General features: G+C 38.7%; 1 protein-coding gene across 7 annotated transcripts in view; it reads right to left on the bottom strand.

Annotated features, from left to right (window-relative positions):
• sptb (spectrin beta, erythrocytic) overlaps positions 1–23083 on the bottom strand; it is a 135697-nt gene that overhangs the window by 90522 nt on the left and 22092 nt on the right. Inside the window, exon 1 of one of the 7 annotated variants that reach the window (XM_062967210.1) lies at positions 2001–2391. The exons of the other annotated variants lie outside the window; for them this stretch is intronic. The gene's annotated coding sequence lies outside the window, so the exon portion shown is untranslated. Of the gene's footprint in view, positions 1–2000; positions 2392–23083 lie in introns of those variants that run through there. 7 annotated transcript variants of the gene reach the window in all.

Raw genomic sequence — 23083 nt, 5'->3', positions numbered from 1 at the left:
TTATGAACAAAATTGCTGGTTTTTCCAATGAGTTTTTGTACAAGAATGCCATTTTCTGTCAAACAAAACCAAACACAGCAATATTATACAACAAAATGTTACAATACAATAATTTTGCACATTTTTGCACAAAATCCAGCAATCTTACACAAAAAAATAGTTGAATGATTTTTGTTGTACAAGATTGCAATTTTATGTATAGATTTTTTTCAGGGTTGCTTTTTTTTTTTTGCACAATAACCCATGTGCAAAATCAGGGAATGGATAACGGTCCTAAAACATCTCCAGTTCCAGCAGACAAAAATACACATGCCTTTCTGCACCAAATACCTGAAATTTAGGGTTTATAAATTACTGGTTGTGCTAAAGTATTTATTTTCTTTACAGAATGGGAGGCAATGAAATTATTTCTCCTTGCTTGTGAGAACAAAATATTTTGAATCTTCAAGACTTATGAAGTAAGAAGTGTAAGGCAGATGAAATCAGAAATACTAAAACTTTTTGAAGGAAAACTACGTGGTTAGAAATATGTATCTAATTTAACATTACTACATAGATCTATTAACTTTTTAAACAACTTAAAAGCCTGCATGGGCTCCTTTTCAGGCTATCTTTGGCTTGGGGGTAAAAGCCATGCAGCTTGCACACTTTTGCAAAAGCCTTGTGAAGAAGCTCTTACTGAAGTGACCCACACCATCCTAGAGGCATAGTACATTGCAGCTACAGTTGAGCTATCAGTTTTTCTTTCTGCCTATTTCAAACGTTCTTCCAACCCCACCCACTTCTTTCAATGTGCAAACATTGATACAGAGATGTCACAGGACTCACGTTGAGGACAATGTGCATTTTGACACTTTTTGAACTAAAGTTGTCATTAAGTAAATACGCACGTTTTAATTATTTGCTTCATTTTTGCACACACACCCTTTCTCCTGAGATCTTTCATCTTGCAAGCATACTTTTATAGTTTTTGTAAATTATATTTTCTTTACTACTACCAGAAAAGAAATAAAATGCCAGGAGGAAACACAGAAGTGGAGACAGAACCAGAGATCACATGTGTAAAAAAGGAGCCATTCCCAACTTCAATTTACTACAAAGGGCACTAAAATATTAAACCACAAGACAACCCTCGTAAATACCTAATTCTGTCCTTAAGCTCAAATATACTTTTTACTCACAACATGCTGTGATCCAATCAAATCACAAAGGTGAACCTTTTGCAGTTAACACAAACACTTCGTTTCTGATTTCCACTCTAAATTTGTGAATGACTAATATGTAGCTTGCTACTGGATGCTCATATTTCATTGTTTCCCTTAATAAAATATTTTTTTAAAATATTCAGCTGGGGGAAGACTTTACACATTATGATAAACACAATTTGGGGTGGAAGGTGGGTACATCCTTCTTCAAGCTGTGTGCACTTGCCTGGCCAAAAGCTGTTCTTCCAGTGGAATGTGTGTACTCCAGTATCACATGGGAGTTTGTGCTATGCAGCTGTTTCACTCCCATTATAATCCAGGCAGAAGCATTCTTACTACATATTTTAATTACACGTTTTAGTCAACCTTTTTTATCCTGCTTTTGCAGATGTCTCTCTTCAGAGCCATACCTTCTTGAAACAAGTGGCAAATTCAGCAGCAGTTAATCTTGCCAACAATGTATCTTTAAAAATTAAGTTCTAAAAATGAAAACAACTCCCAATTATTCTTTACACAGAATAGATCATATTTCACACAATAAACCCCAAAATAAAAATCTTCTAATCCAATCTGCTCTGTTTCTTTCAGATTAAGATTTCAATACTGAATTCAATTTTGAAAGTATCAGAAATGCTGCCAAAGCAAATTATCTCTAAGGTACATCCAAAACCAATACAATTCTGAACAAATACACTGAAGAGGACTGGCATTATACCACATAAAACAGATGTTGTTGTCCAATTAGTATTACACACACACACATACACATAAAAATTACTCAAAAAGGGTGCTTACCACAAATTCTCTTAGCTTAGAATTAGGTAAAGATATTTGTAATGTGCTTTTAGCACAAAATACTCAACTCCATACTCAGCAGCAGAAATAATGAATGACAACTGCCAAGTCTCTCTCTCTCTCTCTTTCTTTCTTTCTCACTCTCTCTCAGCAGTCTGGCATGATAGAGAGGGTGGGGGAAGCAAATACATGCCAGTGCAGGTCATTTGAAAGATATAGATAGCAAGTGCATCCACATATATCTAAAACTGTCTGCAAGCAGCTGTCAGTTCAAAATGGTTCCACAAGGATCAAGTTTTCTCCTGCAGCCCCAGCATATATCCATTAGATCTCTGTAAAAATGGAGAACAACTGAGAACTACTATCAACGTCCACAAAATCTTTCAGCATGCATTGTCTTTTACAACCATTATGTCTTCTACAACCATGCATTGTCTTCTACAACCAATCCAGGAAAGTTGGCTAGGCTATCACATGATAACTTTCCCAAGCCAATAACTAATTGACTCAGTAGTAAACTTCCATTTGCTCCCGCAAACTCTTCACCCACTGCACAAACTTTGAGTTAAACAGATTAGATTGTCGTTGCTAGCAACAAAAGACATATTGCTAGAAACAGCTCAATCAGGTGGCCTACTTTTCTGGGGATTAGGTTCAAGGTTTATAGAATTTATACTTGTGTATAAGTAAAAAAAATGTATGCCAAAATTCTATAGGCTTCTGGCCTTTTTGAATGGCTGGGCAAGGTGAGAAAGAAGGATAGGTTCTTACTGAATGGACTACTCACGACCTGCCCATTTGCCTGGCCCGCTTATTCCCCACTGCTTCCTTTGTACCATATTCTCTGAAGATACAAGCAAACCAGCTGCAGAAAACTAAGAGCGGGTGAGGACTTATATACAAAGTTGATTAATGCACAAGTATATAAGATACCTGAAATTAGTACAGTGGCATCACACAAAGATTAGTCCAAAATTTAAAACAGTTACATGGTTTGGATGAGATCATCTATTTCAGTGATTCCCATGATGGGTGCTACCGCCCCCTGGTGGGTGCTGCAGCGATCCAGGGGGGCGGTGATGGCCACAGGTGCACTTTTTTGTATTACCTTTCTCTTCTGAGTTCAAAAAATAGCTTCATAATTTCAAACGTCAATGTTTCTAATTTACAACTTTCTTTACTATATTTTACAAAAAAGGTAGAAACATTAATGCATATCTTTCTGTTTAATTGCTATTTAAAAAATTAAAAATCAATTTCCAGGGGGCACGGAGTAATATTTTTTTCTGGAAAGGGGGCGGTAGGCCAAATAAGTTTGGGAACCACTGATCTATTTCATGAAGGGCATCAGCCCGTAATGCTTCTTTTATGTTTGATTTATCCTTCCAATGGCCTCCATATCCAAGTACTTATTGTTACCCTGGGTAATCATTTAACTGCTGCTATATGAGAAATGTTCAAGGCCATTTTTGCTACAGATGTTGATAAAGAAAAATAGTTCTATACCAGCACTCTTGGCTTAAGAAAAAATGTAGATAGCAATACAAAATATTTCTTGTATTACATGACACAATCTTTTAATTAATTAATTAATAGCCTGTATTTCTTCCTATACGATCATATCCAGGGTTTCCCAAAATATTGTACTATGTCAAATTTCACAATAAACTGTAAGCACCAAGCAGGTGCATATGAGACATGAAAATGTATCATAGGCATCTGCTTTGCAAATGCATCCTCTCACTATGAGTTTTTGCTATGCTTTCTCAACAGACAAAATACAAGTTGAATGTAGACATTTGTAGTGAAATGTATAAGCATCCACAGAATACTTTGGAATATAGTTGGCTCTCTATATTTATGGGTTTGATATTCACAGATTTGATTAAAATGCTATCTAGGTTCTAGTTGCACTGAAAACATTTAAATCAAAAACGGATCAAGTAAAAGTACAGCATTTTTATTCATGGTTTCTCAACTTTTGCAGTGGTCTTGTGCCCCTAACTCCTGTGAATGCAGAGGGCTGACTGTACAACTCCTTACCTAAGTGGGATGGGGTGTGTGTGTGTGTGCCTATTTCAGAAGACATATGCCTATGTCCAGTGCCTCTGAAGAAATAGGAGATCGCCAGGAAGCCAAATTCTGTATGACTCAATTGCCCATCAGGAAGTGTAAATAAAACTAAAGGATTACACCAGTTACAGCAACCTCAAGTGCACCTTTATAGTAATATTGTCATGCATTAATTCCATGCCAAGTACTGCCACCATATATTTTAGAAATTGAACAATTAGAACAGGAGCCAAGATTTCTTTGACATTTTCTTTAACATATTAGGAATGAACACATATTTGTCTGGTTCAACCCATACACAAGCCCTTGTACAGAATGTGGAAGACAGCCTTTCATTTTTGGTCACAATTTTGTACAAAAACACCAGCAAGTGAATCATACCAATTTTAATTAAACATGCTTGAGTATAAGTCTACATGATTGCTGTTCTGCATTATACAATCACAAAACAGCTAGAAAATGCTAGGCTTGTACCATTTTTTTTTCTGTATATGATTTCTCTTTTAATAGATATTTAATAAAACTTCAGGCTCAATGCCCCTGGAGCACAGGATTTTACTGTTGTTATTATAACTTGTCAATCATTCCTGAAAGTTAAATTCCCCTCTCACCTCCTGACAACCACCAGCACAATCACATTAGTATGAAGGTTCTCTTTTTAGCTCAATGCATTTTGAATGCAGACATATAGTATTAAGCAACAACTCACAATTTATGCTGGCTCATGTAAAATAAGTTTTCAAATGTATTTTCCTTTCCATAACAATAAAATGCATTACCCTGAGTTGAACACTGCAAAGTTCACATTGGCTTGACATTTTAAAATAAAGATTGACCAAAACAACCAAAAAGAAAAATGCTTACATCTACAGGAAGATTGGTACTAGTTTTGAACTGTAGTTAAATCTATACTCTATACTAGATGTATATACAGAAACAAAACAAAAATTGCTATACAGTGTTCCTTCACTACTTCGCGGTTCACTTTTGGCGGATTCGCTGTTTCGCGTTTTTTTTAATAAACTCTAAAAGACTATTACAAATCATAAAAAATTACAATTTACAGCCTAAGGAAGGGAGGAAGGAGAAGCCAAAGGGAGAGAAACGGAGCCCAAGCGGCAACGGGAGAAGGAGGCGATTTATGAACACACGATTGCTTGACAAAGACTTGACATAGTGTATAACTACTAAAATAATGTATAAATATTAAAATAAATATAGTGTCCCTACTTTGCAGATTTTCACTTATTGCAGGTGGTCCTGGAACCTAACCCCAGTGGTAAGTGAGGGAACACTGTACATTTCAAGAAGCAATCAAGTTTGTTTAGGCCTTTCACTTTGGTTCAGATCCAAAGTACAACCTCCTTTTGGTTCATTTTCTGATTCTTTAGGTGTCTGTACTAGGTGGAATTATTTTTATTGTTATTGATTTTATTTAAACCCTTTTCTCCCCGAGGGGACTCAAGGCAGAATTTGCAGGCAGAGTAGTTCCTTCTGATGGCATTTTTGCTCCATTATTGCATTTAACTCAATCCCATAGAATATGACAATTCATATGGGTAATGAAATGCAATAGTTTTATCATACAATGCAAAGCTATTTGAAATATGAGGTGAGCTTTTTTATCTTGTACACAGGTTTTACAAGGTTTTATGCCAGGAACATGATACACATGTTCCTCCATACCGAATTGTTCATCCCCAGTTTCTTAGTTGAAGATGTTGGACCTGCAAAAGGGAGAAGGGAGGGCTGTATGAATGCACAAATGACCACACAAAAAGGTAACATGTTCTCCTTTGTGATATTTGTGCTCCACATAAATGGGTGATTAGGAAGTTCACACAATAGTTGTAGTGCATGTCAAGCAGAATTTGAAGACAAAACTGCCCTCATAAAACAGCATCCATTAGCATTGGATTGACTAGAGCAATATCATGACTGATGGACATAAAGGTGAGACCTTGCTCCCTGGAATATAGTAGAAAATACAAAATAGCTCAAAGAATGGCCAGCACTCTGACTGAAGAAGTGAAACCAGAAAAACTATCACTAATAATCATGGGATGTGAGAGATGATGGGTTTCCTTTGTACATTCAGAACGTGTAGAAGTTGAAGATCTATGACCAGTGAATCCTTCAAATAGTGAGCACAAAGAATACAAATAGTGGCTCACTGTGCCCTAACAGTGGATCAAAAAATCTGGTCAAGATTTAGTGACATTGAGACAGATAGGAGACTCTCATGGTCAGCTTGGATAGTGAGGATGAGGAGTTGCTAGAATGGCCAGTAGACAAGATGGAAGTCAGGAGTTCCCAGTAGTCTGCCTTGCCTAGCTCAGCCACTGCTGAAGACGAACCTTTAGCAGAAGCAAACACTCCCCATCACTTTGAGCAAGCCCATCTGGAGAAAATTGAAGCAAACACATCTGAGCATGCTATGGAAAGATTAAACATACCCATAATTCTAAAAGCAGTGGTTCCCAACCTGTGGACTGTGGCCCAGCAGTGGACTGTGAGAATGAAAATCTGGTCCGTGAAACTCCTTCCTCTTTATTTTATTTTATTTCCTCTCCTTTCTGCAGAGCTGACCAGCCCCAACCAAAACCGAATCTAAAGTTGACCAAAACTGATTTGTAACCCTTTTAGTACTAATGTAAGAAAGTGGTCCCTGGTCAAAATAGTCCCCGGTCAAAGTGGGCCCTGGTCAAGTGGGCCCTATTCAAAGTGGGCCCTGGTCAAAAAGAGGTTGGGAATCACTGTTCTAGAGTATAGGAAAGAGCGGGCAGGGCATTACAGGCCTCAGATTAGCTAAGAAACCATCATTAATCAAGCAACAGCTGATCCTAAGATATAAACCTCAGTGTTGGGTGCTTTATGGTGGACAATGTTGTTCCTAGTTTGAGTCCAAGAAAGAGCCTGTTTGCTCTCCTCCTGGTACTTGACTCTGCTGTTTAATGATTTGTAAATCAAGGACTTCTGGTAATTTTGGAGCTCTGGCATCTTTGTTTGTTTGAACGTTATGTTTTTGACTCTGAACCAAACTTTTGGATAATCTACTGCTTTCTAGGGACTCTTGTAATTGGCATTTCTGACCCTGGACTGTTGAGATTGGCTATCTGACCTATTTCAGTGAGCCTGTTTGGATTTTGCTTTTAAATTGTGGCTCTGTTTACAACAGAGAACTCAGACTTATTTGACTACTAGGGAGTGATGATAATTTGACTATTCTTATATATTCATCTATATCTTGATAACTAGAAGAAACAGAGATAATATCTGGGGTATTTATGATTCAGTCTATACATGTCCAATCCCTTCATACTATTTTACACAGTGCTTCCTGTGAGAAAGAGAGAAAGAGTGAGAGAGACCATTTGTGAAACATTGCTTGATCACGGCTAAGGATGTTGGCTTGAAAAGTGTTGGTACCTGCAAGATAAACAACTGCTGGATTAATCCTGCTGCTGCATGTATCATTTCCAAAGGTTCAGAATCAATGTCTGAGAGCATGTGCCATCTTGTTTATACCAAAGACTGTGATAATGTTGTCTGAAGATCTTGTACCAGACCTTTGGAGGCTTAGAAACATTTTAAAATTATGAAGAGCTCTGGAACACTGACATGTAGTTTTCTTTCTGTTAGCAACCAGCGTTATCTTAACTGTAGATCTGAAACATTAGCAACCCAATACTGAAGCTTGTATGGTAGCTTATCATGATTGATTGAGGAACACAAAAGCTTGTGTCACATAAGATATTTTGTCACACTCTACTAGTCCTCTTCAAACAAAGATTTTCATCTGTGTTACCCTTACACACATTTCTTAAAGTATGAGAATAAAGCTTCTGATCTTTGCCTTCATCCAGTCTGTGTCTCATTCGATCCTTTTGGAGTTTGACATGTAGGGATCCAAACTTGCGGCTCTTGTGGTAGCTGAGATCACTCAACAACTTCTTGACAACCTTTATTTTGTATACTTGATATCGAGCTATGATTTGGTAAGGAATTCCCTTGTGAAGGGAATTCCCGCTCCTGCCCCGGCCGCGGGTCCAAGGATCCTGGCAAGGGGGGGGGGGGGGGGGAGCCGCTACAGATCAAGGTTTTTGCAAAAATTCTCACCCTCAGATGTGAAGAAAGAAGACCGAGTTGTTTATTCAGTTCAGCTGAAGAAGATGACAGCCTGCGATCGTTCATCAAGGAGCCATAACATGCATTACAGATCAACAACTTTTATAATACAGAAAATGGGAGGTGAGGTTTGAATTTTCGCGCTATTCATTCCCCCGCCCTCCTGCACGCTGATTGGCCCCTGAGGGATCGGCGCGAATCCTTGTCCAATCAGGGAGCTCCTGGCGCCTTGGTGTTTCCTATCAATCGGAAATGAGGAGGCGGGCTAAATTGAAGACAATGGTTTTGCTAGGGATTTGCGAGGGATTATGATTGAGTCATTGTGTAAATGTCCAGAAGGAAGTACCGAGAGCTTTTCCAAACCCTCAAGGTAGTTTCTAAACTGCTTCTCGGCGTGCAAATATACATATTTGTCTGGCAGGCTTTGCCAGATTCCGGTGAGTCAGTACTGATCAGATGGGCTGTATTTGTTTTTGAAAAAATCCAGTTCATTTTGACAGCTGGGACAATCATAGGCTTTGATTGTCCTTATTGTAAGTGGTCCGAGAACCAGATGGCCACCTTTCCATTAAATGGGCCAGCTCCGATGTTTAATGGGGGAAGAAAAGATCTATTGTCCATGCAAGGATGGGTGTCTGACAGTTTCCTGGTGCGAGGGATTATCCCCTCTGGAGGGTGTTGCAACTATCTGTCCATTTGATTCCTAGGTCAGATTTTGGTCATTCTTTAATATAAAATATATTTCATGGTGATAAAGGGGAAAGGGGGCATGCAGGATACATAGGTCATATGTAGGAACATATTTCATCTTATTTCCCCAATCCCAAACCCCAAGTTTTAATGTATGGAATTCATAAAGAAATAAAAGTTCAGAAAAGGGGTTGAATCTGTGACAATCTGGGCGAAGCAGCCCCATTGGGTCAAAGGTCAGTGGGAGGGGGCACTCCGGAGATGAGGGCAGTTCATGAATGGAAGGCAGGGAGCCCTGGGTGGTCCCCTCCACACCCAGCATGTAGTCTGAACCTTTGCGAGTCCATCCTTGTAGAGAAAATCGCGCCGCAGCGCGAGGAAACTCCATTTTTGACAGTTGACAGCTTTTGACAATCAGCTGATTTGCCTCTGAAAACTTTATTAATTTGAGAACGGGTGGTCTCCTTCTGACGGGGAGGCCTTTTGAGTTAGTGGTATAGAAGATGGTCATGCTTGGGGTCCAAATGAGGGAGATATCACCGGAAATAGGGACTGGGGGGGAGTGAAACCGCGGCTCCACAGTTCGCTCAGAGCGAGAGAAAGGGAGGGGAAGGCGAAGAGGCTGAGATCTGGAGGGAGATCATGTTTCAGTGCAAGGAAGGATACAGAATAGCCATAAGGGGAGAGGTTAGAGTAAGGAGATTCTTTATTAGAGGATCTGTTACATAGTTAAAAGTTTGGAAGGCACAGAGAAAGAGCAAAAGATACATTTTAAGTTGTTGCTGAAGCATGCTTGTATGGCCAAATTGATCTCAGCATGGCTCCTTCCGATCTGCGGAACTCACTGCTGCAGGTCAGATTAAACTAAATGCAGATGGCCGCCCGGGTTCGACCACATTCTTTCAAATTTAATATTTATACCCTACTGGTTCTCATTGTGATTTGACCATATGACTAGTTTAGTATTTTAAATATGAGAACGTTGATTATTGCTGAAATATTAATTGGAATATTAAAACCCATTTTCATTCCAAGTCAGATTGCTATATATTTAACATAATAAATTATTCTGCAATGAATCTGTGGAAATTTTATGTCTGGTGTCATAAAAATTTTGTATCACTTTTGGTTGGACAGTTCAATTAGGCACTTCTTTCCATTAGGTAGGACAAAAAGATAGCATTACATAACTATTATGATATACAAAATTGTATGAATTAAAAGGAATATTTTCATAGGAAACAAATCCTGGTACAGAACAGAAGCCTTCAGTTTTATCATCTTGAATAAAGTTTTATAACAGCAAGAACCAACTACAATAAAATAAAAATCTCAGTAATGTAGAAGTTCAGACAAGGAAATACTTGCCATCTATTGATGCTTTTATGTCTTCATTTACTTTTCTTTAAAAGGATCTACACAAGAAAACATTTGTTGTCTTGTGTTGTCGAAGGCTTTCATGGCCGGAATCACTGGGTTGCTGTGAGTTTCTGGGCTGTATGGCCATGTTCCAGAAGCAGTCTCTCCTGACATTTCACCCACATCTATGGCAGACATCCTCAGAGGTTGTGAGGTATATTAGAAACTAGGCAAGGAAGGTACATATATTGGTGGAAGGTCCAGGGTGGGAGAAAGAATAATAATAATAATAATAATAATAATAATAATAATAATAATAATAATAATAAAACTTTATTTATATCCTGCCACCATCTCCCCAACGGGGACTCGGGGCGGCTTACATAGGGCCATGCCCAGAACAATACAATATAGCAAAATATAAAAACAACATATCATAATACAATTACAACAATACAAAAATAATCATGTACAGTACAACACAAAATCAAAAAAGCAATATAACAGGGCGGGCCGCATGAACACTCAGTTAAAACCTGGGGTGAGAAAAAGATAAGAATAAAACCACGGGGAGCAGAGACATAAAATAGCAAACAGTCTGGAGGATAGATGATGGGGGAGTAACAAAAAAGTGTGTAACAGTTACTCTCCGAAAGCACATCGGAAGAGCCATGTTTTTAGATCTTTCCTAAAGTCTAAAAGAGTGGGGGCTTGCCTGATTTCAATGGGCAATGAGTTCCACAAACGGGGGGCCACAGCGGAAAAGGCCCTCTCCCTTGTTCCTACAAGGCGGGTCTGGGATAAAGGCAGTGGCGACAGGAGGGCCTCCCCTGACGATCGAAGAGATCGGGCAGGTTTATGGTAGGAGATACGGTCACGAAGAACTCTTCTCTGTTGGAGGCAAGTGAAATGTTGTAATTAATTGCCTTGATTAGCATTTGCAGCTTCAAGACCTGGCTGATTCCTGCCTGGGGTAATCCTTTGTTGGGAGGTGTTAGCTGGCCCTGATTGTTTCATGTCTGGAATTCTCCTGTTTTCAGAGTGTTGTTCTTTATTTACAATCCTGATTTTAGAATTTTTAAAATATTGGTAGCCAGAATTTGTTCATTTTCATGGTTTCCTTCTTTCTGTTGAAATTGTCTACATGCTTGCGGATTTCAGCAGCTTATCTGTGTAGTCTGACATAGTGGTTGTTAGAGTGGTCCAGCATTTCTGTGTTCTCAGATAATATGCTGTGTCTAGGTTGGTTCATCAAGTGCTCTGCTATGGCCGACTTCTCTGGCTGAGTTAGTCTGCAGTGCCTTTCATGTTCCTTAATTAGTGTTTGGGCAATGCTGTGTTTGGTGGTCCCTATGTAGACTTGTCTGCAGCTGCATGGTATAGGGTAGACTCCTGCAGAAGTGAGAGGATCCCTTTTGTCCTTCACTGAACGTAGAATTTGTTGGATTTTCTTGGTGGGTCTGTAGATAGTTTGTAGGTTGCGTTTCTTCATCAGCTTGCCTATGCGGTCAGTGGTTCCCTTGAAGTCTGGTAAGAACACTTTTCCTCTGGGTGGATCTTTATCTTTCCTCTCGTGGCTTGTTCTTGGCCTTGCAGCTCTTCTAATGTCTGTGGTGGAGTATTCATTGGCCTGCAGTTTTTCTTTTTTGACTTGGGTGATGGTTGGAGATTTTATATAGATATCTATCCTTGTGAGTAGGTTTTCTGTAAACTGTGTAGCCCAATTGTTGATTAAGTTTGCGAATGACTAGGACATTGGTTTTCTTTTTCCATGGTGAATTGGATGTTTGGGTGGATGCTGTTGAGGTCATCCAGGAACTTGTTTAGTTCTTCTTCTCCATGGCTCCAAATGGTGATCCACAAATCTGAACCATATAGTGGCCTTTTTGGTGCTATTTCTAGGGCTTGTTTTTCAAAGTGTTCCATGTAGAAATTTGCTATGACCGGGCTGAGAGGGCTCCCCATGACTACTCCATGTTTCTGTTCATAGAATTCATTGTCCCACTGGAAGTAGCTTGCAGTGAGGCAATCGTGAAACAGGGCTGTGATGACTCCCAGGAAATTCTGGTTGATTAGTGTTATGGTGTCTGCTACGGGGACCTTGGTAAATAGAGACACCACATTGAAGCTGATCAGAATGTCACTGGTGCTGAGCTTGAGGTTGCTGATTTTTTTTCTATGAAGTGGACCGAGTTCTTGATGTAGTACGTAGTGAGCCCAATATGGGTTTGTAGCTGTGCAGCCAGAAATTTTACCAAGTTGTATGTGTAGTCTTGGTTTGCAATAATTGAGAAGGATAGCATAACTGTATGATTATCTACCTGGTCCTGTTAAAGTTCAGTATGGTTTGATTTTGTCTAAATGTGTTGGATTTAATCTCTGAGTTGATCCCAATGAAATGCAAAAATCAGGTCTGACTATCTTAATTGCAATCAATTTCAATGGTAATTATAATGTATTATGACTGCAAGTTAATATGAGACTGACCATTTTTTCTTACCACAAAGAATAAAGCATCCTATCCCCCCAGAATGTTCACAGAGTTTGAAGGAAAAACTGTTTCTTAATTTTAAAAATATTGCTCAGAGACACTGGGAGAAGTCACTTCCTACCAGTACAGCGTACAGCCACCTGTCTATTGCATTGGTATAAAAAAGACTAGCTAGTGCACCATACTGAAAATATCTTTATCTGTCAAGCAACAAAATTGCTTAGCATCTTTATCTCACTGGTACACGCATACCTTATGAAAATGCCTAATCAGGAACAGTTGACTAAATAGTTGGTGCACCACAACTAATGTAGGTAATCATTCCACTAAAATAGTGCACAAAGAATAGACAACTGTTTCATACAAACAAATTCTGAAAGCACTATCTTAAGATTTAAATACTTGCTTTTTAATTAGTAGCTTAAGCTCCTACAAATCTACACATTTCCAAAAGGCATAGAAATTGTAAGATAAGCCTCCTCACTACCTCCACAGTAAAGCCATAAAAGATGTTGAATGGTTTTAAGCAATGTATTTGTTTAATATGATGACTTTATTATTTGACATTATCTTCCAGCCTGAATTTTCTGGCTATGCAAACGGAGGCAGCAAAGTAGTATATTATCTGTGCATCTAACTGTGCACTTATTTGCTTAAAATACTTTGGGAGAAATTGTTATAAAGTCGTCACATAATAGTGATGGATTGTATGTAGAAGGAATAAGGCTGATAAATGGATGAAGCATTTATAAAGAAGGAAATCCACGGAGACAAGACTGGAGGCCTAGAGATGTGTCAATGGTATAGAAAAAGACACAAATCTAAAGAAAAATGAGAGGCGGGCTTCCCTAACTGACAAATACATGTGCCCAGGAATGAGTATGAAACAGGGAGGGTTTTTGAAAATGAATCAATTACATATTTTAAGTTATAAGCAGAACAGCGGATTTTCTATTATAAACATCCATGATTTATGATATGGTATGGTTTTACTCAGTTTCACTTTAGTTAAAAGATCATGGAATCATAGAATTGGAAGAAACCACAAGAGCCATTCAGTCCACACCCGATGCCATGCAAAAATTCACAATCAATGCAACCCTCATGCCATGCAGTAATACACAGTCAAAACTATCCTGCCTCTCTTCCAAAGAAGGAGATTCCACCACATTCTGAGGCAGCATATTCCACTGTAAAACTGGTCTTACCATTAGGAAGTTTTAAATCATCCATGCCTAACAAGTGTGTTGTCACCATTTTAAAAAAGTTCAGTGTATATCAGCATATCTGTATACAGTATTTGTAACTTCACGTATCAGCATTTAAATCCCTCATACAGCTTCACGTTATAGGATTGCAAGGCTGACCCTGCTAAGCTTCCAAGATCAGACAGGATCTGGTGCCTTTAGGGATTTTACAGGCATCCTCCTGGATTACCCTTTTGAAAAAAGTGCTCAGAAATCCAAAAGGATTTTTAAATTATTAGAAGATTGAGTCAGTAGATATGCAGCTGTGACTCCATTGGTGACTATACAGCAATAATGTATAGTCACGATGCATTCTCAACAGTTCTGATGACCGTCACCCCAGCTTTCAAATTGATTTAAAAACGCAGCGGAGAGTTCCGCCGGTCACCCACCAAAAGAACGGAGCGGGACCACAACAGACTATTATTAAAAGACCTTTTTTCCTTCATTTTCCTCTTCCCTGAACTATGTAACAAATCCCCCCAATAAAAGTAACATTTATTTTAACAGTAACACTCTCAATCTGGTTATTTTGTATCTCCCTCTGACTCCTTCCTTTGCATGCAGTTTCTCTCCCTCCCGTCCCTTTAACTCCGGATGAGATTTCTCGGCCATAGATTAACATGGCGGTCGATATAAATTGGCTCATATCTCTATCAAAATTACCCCTAGAACGCTCCTCTTTTAGTCCTAACCCTTTCTAAGGCTCCTGACTCGAAGACAACCAGCAGAACCGGAATCGGTCCAGTTTTCAGCACCTCAACAGCTGACTGTCAAACGGGACCGACGGCTCCTTTCAAGCTAAACTGCTGCTTTATCCCGGGTTTTCCTCTCCCCGCGACTCGCGGAATGGTTTTTAAGAGATCCCTAGTCCCTTTCTGTGAGTTGGGGATGGGGGGATCGCTCTCTCGCGGGGGAGACATAGTTCTCCAAGGACCCTCACCCTCTACAGCTGCCAAGGGGTGCCCGGACGGGTGCCCTCCACGCTTCATTCATACTTTTCATGATTTTTATGAAGGAGAAGAACACTCTTCCCCAAACCTACCCCTGGACTTATGGAAATCCTATGCTTCCAAAGACTGCAACCCCCATGCCATCTCTATGGATTCCTTATGAACTCTTTTCCCTCATGTATTTGTGAATTTCCATATTCTATGTACTTGGACACTCTCATGACTCACTGTTGTATGAATTTCCATATCGGGTTCCCCAGATGTTGTGAACTTCGTCCTTATCAAATGTTTTCTATTGCTTATACCATTCATGATTCCCCTTTATGCAATGTCACCCCCCTTTATGGATTCCCCTTTATTTCCTCGAGATATATCTGCCTATATGTATTTATACTCTTTGGGATCCCTGGAAAATATGTATTCTTCCCAGCAGGGTTTATGTTCCAACTTTATTTTAATTTTCATTTTATCCCATATAATTGTCAGATCATGAAATCAAATGGGAAATATTATGACCCCAACATGAACTCTAGCCCTATGACCCAGACCTCCCTTCCCAAAAACAAAAGGATAATCTGCCACAGTTTAATCCAATCTCATTCCGATCGCATGGACAATATAGGGCGAGCCACCAAATTCCTGAAGGTGACTCACCCCCAGGGCAAACATTGTCATATCCCAGGCCAGGACGCCGCAGGAAGGCACCCTGTGGGGCCGTCAATGACGGCTCATCACCAACCATCACCACTTCCCGTCTGATGCCCCAAAGACATATCTAAAATCTGTGAACGTGACAGGACCCCGGACATCCTTGATGGGTGTCATAAATTCCTTTAGAAATTGGCTGGGCCAGAATTAATCTGATATTTCCTGTCCGGTCACCCCATTGTCTCAATAGCTCCCGCCTCCTCCTCTCTGATTGGCCCGAGGGAGGACAAAAAACGGCTCCCCATTGGGCCAGCAGAGCAAGGCGGGAAACGAAAGCCCGCCTCGTTCCAACTCTCAGCCTATCCGCGACCAGATGGGCAGGGAAGCGGGGCGGGAAATTCAAAGGGCTGTCAGACCGAAACATTGTATAAATATGACTTTATTTGAAACCTATGTTACGCTAGTAGATTGAATGATCGCTATTAGCGTCCTTTTCAGCTGAATTGCTCAATAAAACCTCCTTGGCGGATTTTCCTTCAACTTGGCGGACCTTCTTCATTTCAGGCTTCAGGTTGTATTGCGGCTTATATTCTTCTTTTGGCTTCGCCAAGGTCCGTTCCCTCAGGACCGGATCGGCTTCCTTCTAAAGGGGCCCGATCCCCCAAACGCGGTCGATAACAGTTCTGGATACTGGGTTACTGTGAGTTTTCCAGGCTGTGAGGCAATGTTCAGAAGCATTGTCTCCTGATGCTTTGCCCACTTCTATGGCATGCATCCTCAAAGGTTGTGACCTATATTAGAAACTAGGCAAGGGGGGTTTATATATCTGTGGAAGGTCCAGGGTGGGAGAAAGACAGAAAGAACTCTTGCCTGTTGGAGGCAAGTGTGAATGTTGCAATTAATCACTTTGATTAACATTTAAAAGCTTTGCAGCTTCAAAACCTGGCTGTGTGTGGGAATCCTTTGTTGGGAGGTGTTAGCTGGCACTGATTGTTTAATATTTGGAATTACCCTGCTTTCAGAGAGTTGTTCTTTATTTACTGTCCTGATTTTAGAGTTTTTTAAATACTGGTAGCTAGATTTTGGTGCTGTTTATAGGGCTTGTTTTTCAAAGTGTTCCATGTAGAAATTTGCTGTGACCAGGCTAAGAGGGCTCCCCATGGCTACTCCAGCTCAATACCCCTATAGTTCAAGGTCACTGTTGACAAGAACTGATTCCTTAAAGGAAAGGGTCACTAGTGAAATGAGCTATAGACCAAGCAGTGGGAGCTTTGTCGTGCAGATTATGATCAGTTGAAAGATATACAGCATCCAATGATGAAAATACCTCAAGTACAACAATTAGGGCCCTGCATCTATGACTCACTTTTTCTTTTCAAGTGGTTCAAATAATTATTGATTGCATGAATTGTGTCTTGCATACTCTGTCTTTCAGCAAATCTCTGCTAGAAAACTATGAAAGTCAAATGGACCTCTTCCCTTTTCCACTTTATTTTTCAAACCAATATACCGTAATCCAATTAAGGATTCTCTTTGAAAATGTTTTAGCTGTTATTAGTTTACCTTGCCTAGGACTTGACAGGAGCTGTCAAGAGTGAGCTTCTTTGCATTTTTGTCAGGGCTGTGTGAATGTTCAGTGCTCCATTTTCAGCTACTACATGTCTGAGTTTCCCACAGTTGAAAAAAGAAAAACATTATTTAAAATAGGGAAACTGATATTTTCAAACCATAAAACACTCAAAGAGACTCAAAGGGGAAGAGTACATTTTGTTAAAGCAACTTCTTCAGTCTCATGTTCCAAATAAAAATAAAGGAGAGAGAATATAAAACAATTAGGATCACATTCCTTTTGAAATTAGCCATTCTATTTTTATTTTGTATGAAGAATCCAATGGGTACTTTTTAATATATTAATCCCTTACTAACACAAATGCTGATTTTCTTCTTTTTATGGGCTGCCTTCATTATGAAATGTGGTGTGTGTGTGTATGCCTTCAAATCACCTCCCAAGTTATGACAATGCCATGAATTTAATAGTGGTTTTTAGGTAAGGAAATTCATTTTGCCAGTTCTGTTTTCTACAATACAGTCTATAGCATCTAGTATATACTAATAGTTAATGTAAATTTATATAAGCTGTTAATTGAAAAGTAGGCAAGTTCAAGAGGTAATATAGCAAATTGTAATTCATGTATTTGTATATATGTAAAATGGACAGTCTTCATAAGGTTCCTGCTCATTCCTCTTAAATTTAACATGAATGCTTCTCACATACTGTTCTAATGAACTCAGCAGACAGAATTAGCTTAAACTTGAAATCAAGAAATACCCCACTTCTCACCTGTAAAGTAGCATAATATCACATACAATACAACAGCCAGAGAGAAATATGTTGATAACCTTACTTTAGTATATCCACAGTCCAAGAATCTCACATAGCCAAAGCCAATTGTTTGTAACTGTTTACAGAGAGTGTAGATTTAGAACTGCAGTAGCACGCAGCACCCTGATAACAGGCTTTAATCTTGATAACATCCTTTCATCCAAGAGTGCTTCACTTGCTAATGCATGTTGCACAAAGGGATCACTTTATCTAACCAGAGACATATACTCATTGTTAGAAGACAGCCAACAACAGGTAATTATTTTATCAACGATTCAGAGAGGAAACATGCATGCAGTGCATCTATGCATCGTAAAAGAAGGCAGAACTCTGCCTGAAGGGCTAATCATATTTGTCTTAAAAGAGGTCACATGAGTTTGTTAATGGCCCCTCAAGAAATTCAATTTACTACCCCCTTAAACTAACCTAGGGATGAACCTTAAATGAGAAGAGTGGTTTCATTCAAAACGTAATCCAAAACATGCCAATTTTATTCATGATGGGCTGGTGAACTAGACAAATACTATAGGGCAAACATACATGCATAATTCATAAAAATACAGACTGTAAACTCAGAGAGGAGATACATCACTACCACCTTGATGGAAAAGGTATCCAATATTTATCGAGTCTAGGAGTGAGGAGGAACTCATACGACATAGAAAATACAGAAGTGACAAACATGGCCTCAACATAGGAGGAAATACTGACAATGACAAATTAACCAGAATAGAAAAAGTGTAAATATCTACATGACAAAGAAAGAAACAGCCTCCACAGTTTAAGTAGAGTTTGGGTCACCACATCTCCAATATGCATGAAATACTGCGCATTAGGCAGGAGGCACCACAGTGACACCACTTGTTTGTCAGACTATGTCTTCTAATCCCTCTATGAACAAAAATGTTCCTCAGCCATACAAAATGCCCTTTGACTAATTTCCCACCATCATGTGAATTCTAAGAGTGTACAAAATGGAATTAGAAAAATCTAGCCAAAAGTTATCCCTATCACCTGAATCAGGCGTCCCCTTTGTAAAGTTTATATACTGATATTTTTGCCTTATGACATAATAATATTAATGAAAATGTGAGTGGAATATCATACATCATCATGGCCAAGTATGATTGTCTTCCAAGGGTAGAGTTTTGACAGTAGGTCTGTAAATCCAGTAGGTCTGGAGATACATGGTCTTTCACAATGAGGACATAGATTTCCAGGTGGAAGACGGTTTGATTGATGTCTCCTTGGCAAGTTTCTTCTTTTTGCCCCGTATTCATGCCCCTTCAAAATCCATAGCACCATTAGTAACAGCTGACTTCCCATTACAACGCTCAGATGTCAGGGCTTCTCAGTTCTTGATGTTTATGCCATGTTTTTAAAAGGCTAGCTTTAAGTCCATCTTTAAAACTTTTTTGTTGTCCACCAATATTCTATTTTCTGTTCTTGAGTTTGGTGGAATCACTAACATGATTATGAAGATATTGACAAGGAAAGGATATTCCATCTAAACATTAGAAAACTTCTTGATGGTAACAGCTGTTGAACAGTGGAATATGCTGCCTCAGAATGTAGTGGAATCGCCTTCTCTTGAGGTTTTTAAGCAGAGGGTGGATGGCCATCTGATTGTGTGTTTGTGCATGGCAGGGGGTTGGACTGGATGGTTCTCGTGCTGTCTTCCAACAATAATTATTTCTCTTCCAATGAAACTAATAAAATACACATTTTCTGACCTGGTCCGGAACTGGTATACAATTATATATATTTATTTATTACAGTCGATGACCAGCAACAAAAAATATACATCAGAATAGAATAGAAACGTATACATTTAGGTATTAAGAAACACTGGTATACAATTGTGTTAATTATGGTGACAATTGTGTTAATTATGGAGGAGGACTCAGTCTAGCATATTGTGTCTATTTTGTGCTGCCCCTACCCCATTTCTAATTCTTTCCAGATTTGTGCTGATTTTCAGTAGTACAACAACTCTGTTGATATATTTTTCTATGAGCAAATCTGATAGTTTTTGCTGGCTTAACCATCATAGTGGCAGTGTAGCTAATGGTATCTTAATGCTGCAATAAGCTTGGGCCACTTCCTAAAACCTTTAGGCTGAACAACCTAAAGGAAAGGGTTGCACTTTATGGTTCCAACACATTTTGTATTTTTAAAAAAGATCTGAGTATAAGTGTTAACAGCAAAATCATGGTTGCAATAAAAGTAGGAAACGTCTGAAAATTTGCTGCACAACTTTCTGTTTCAAAGTGATCAACAGTATTATTTCACATAGAAGAGATAGAAAATGCATACAATTTATAAATTTACTACAAATTATGCAACTGATGAATGAAGGGTCTTGTCTATAAAATGACAGGTTTACCTATTTCAATTGATATTCATTTTCCTTTAAAAAAAAAGTTATTGTTTCTGACATCCCAACTCCAAGAAAAGACGTTTCTACTTAACTGTTCAGCTATGACCTTGCATGCTCCAGATCAACCCAACTGGGATTATTTGACATAAGCTTTTCAAGACAGAGTAGGCCACCAGACGTTTCTTTAAACTGGCTGATACTGCTCAACCATATATCACTGTTATATCTGCAGCCACCTTTTGACCACAAATGGAGACACCTGCCTCTGCCTTCCTTTCACTAATGCAAAGAGTTCCTACAGTATCTCTCCAACAGAATTTCCAGACGGCACGCAAGTCCATAAATAGCAACTAGCTCTGACCCAAGCCTCTACCACATGCAAGAGAGAGACAAAGTGGTCTGATTAGTAGCAGTGCGAGCATAAAACACCAGGCTTGGCAAAGCACCAACACATCAAAGCCCCCAAAGAGGTAATTTCTCTAGACATTTTTAGAACTTAAGCATAAGCATGAAATTCTAGAAAGCACTACAGTATCCATTGGCATTGAAAGTATGAAATGTTTCAAAGGGCAATTATAGGACTCTTCAGCGGAAGAGTTTTTTCTCCAGTTGTCTGTTATCCGCAGTATTTCTTTCTTTTAATTCTTTCAGTATTATTCATTCAAATGTTTTGGCAAGGACACAGAAATACTTCTGACATTTTCCCCAAATTAGTAAATGACCTTGCATATTCAGTGGCTTCTAGCCTCCCACAAGACACGAAAGACCCAGTTATCAAAGGAGGTAACTTTTCATGTGCCAATGGAAAGGGACATTTTACTGGATTTTCTTTATCATTTTTTCCCCAATCCTCTTAGGGTCAAGAAGAGGTGTGACCTGAACTGATTTCTCTATGCTTTTTAAAAACCTTATTTGCCTGAAGACAAAGCTTGTGAACTTCACATCCTAATTTAATGTATTCTAAGGTCTCACTGCAATAACAATATTTCTTGTAAATCCAACCAGAGTATGTCTGCATTTTTAATGCAGAAAGTAACTGATAATATTCCTTTTGCTGGGATTAAAATCAAACCAGTTGGAGATGTCATTGATACAAATTCCTAGGGACCTCATTTCTATAAACTGATGTTCACTGTCTTCCCTTGATCTTTCTGAAGTCATGAAAACGCATTGGAAGATCCAGTGTGTGTCTGTATTACTATTTTATTTCAAGCAGAAGGGCTTCACTATTAATGGACTAGTAACTCTACATGTATAATTACACTCATAATATGACAAAGACTTTGTTTCCTGATTTTGCGTTTTGTTGTTAAAAAGAATTTGCTTCTCATTTAAGAATACTGTTGAATTGGAAGTTATTTGTTACAAATAATAAATTGCTTATAATTAATTTTCCCTTCTTTGTGAAGTCACAACTAAGTTACACTGTGATAGTGATATAAGCAATACATTAGTTGCTTTTCCAGTTTAACTGTAATTTGTTGGTTGCTTTTATTTTTACTTTTTTCCAAAAAAAAGAAGAAGAAAAAAAGAAAAAGAAAAGAAAGAACACAGACTTCAGTAAGATTTAATTCCCAGGAAGTATGGATAGGATTGCATGTTGAAAAGAGCAAGCTATGCAGTAACGTTTTATTATTAAAATGTCTGATATGTTATGGTAAAATATTTCATCATGCAATGACAAGTATCTATGCATGAGTTCCAATGGATATTCTCCACTTTTTAAAAATTTTACATGTAGGATTGTAACCTGAATTGTTAGCAACCACTGTGGGAAGAGAAAAATGTTATCATTTCTTGCTGTTGTCTTTACGCTCTATAAGAAAAAGATAGCACTCTAAATGTAATTTTAGGTTAAACAGAGTAACTGATTCCTAGATATAAAATTGCACTTAATTATCTTAAAGGGGCAATTTTCCAGGATTTTTAATTGGCGTCACACTCAATATTTTTTAAAGAAAAATGCTCAGATTTAATACAAGTTAACATGAATTTCCATATTTATGTAGTTGAACAAACACGGAGAACTGAGCAAATAATGGTTTTGTCCTCTTCTGGAAGAGGAAAACATTTATATAATGAATCTTTTGATATCACAGATTTCTCCCTGTGTTTTCGTTGCTGTTGCTCTAAGCCCTGGGTACTACATTTTTACAGTAAATTGTGTCCTTGCTTCAAAGATTTCCCTTCTGCTATATGGTGAGCATCTTACAGCATCAATGTTTGATTCGGGGCCAAATTAAAGCTATTGTCCTAAAGATACTCCGCCCCGCCCAAACCCGGAGCTGCTGTGGCTCTATCATCTTTGAACTACTAGTAATATCTCTAGAGACATGCCCCTATCTTCTTTCAGAAAATATTTTAGACAGTTACTCAAGTTAACTTTTGTCAGCAGCTCTCTGATGACTAACAGCAGATTTGGCCTTGGGAACAATAAATGTCTTTTGGCTCCATGACAGGTGCTTTTCTTTATTTTTGAAGGAGGGGGAAAGTTTGGCTGGCAGTTTTAGTTTGTATCCTCTGAGAAACCCTTAGCCAGCAAATTAGTCATGACAGATAATTTAATATTGTCACCTCAGCAAGATTTCTTGCCCCTCCATCATCCTTACCCCACTCTCAAAATCCCCATAGTTCAATATTCGAGTGAAAGAGAAGCAACAACAGAAAAACCCATGAACAGGGAAGGTTACAGGAACAAGAAGGAATGCCAAAATAGCCTGAAACAGAAGAC

This window comes from Anolis carolinensis, chromosome 1 (assembly GCF_035594765.1).
Source record: "Anolis carolinensis isolate JA03-04 chromosome 1, rAnoCar3.1.pri, whole genome shotgun sequence".
NCBI lineage: Eukaryota > Metazoa > Chordata > Lepidosauria > Squamata > Dactyloidae > Anolis > Anolis carolinensis.
Note: the sequence above shows the minus strand (reverse complement) of the source record. Positions and strands in the feature narration are given on the sequence as shown.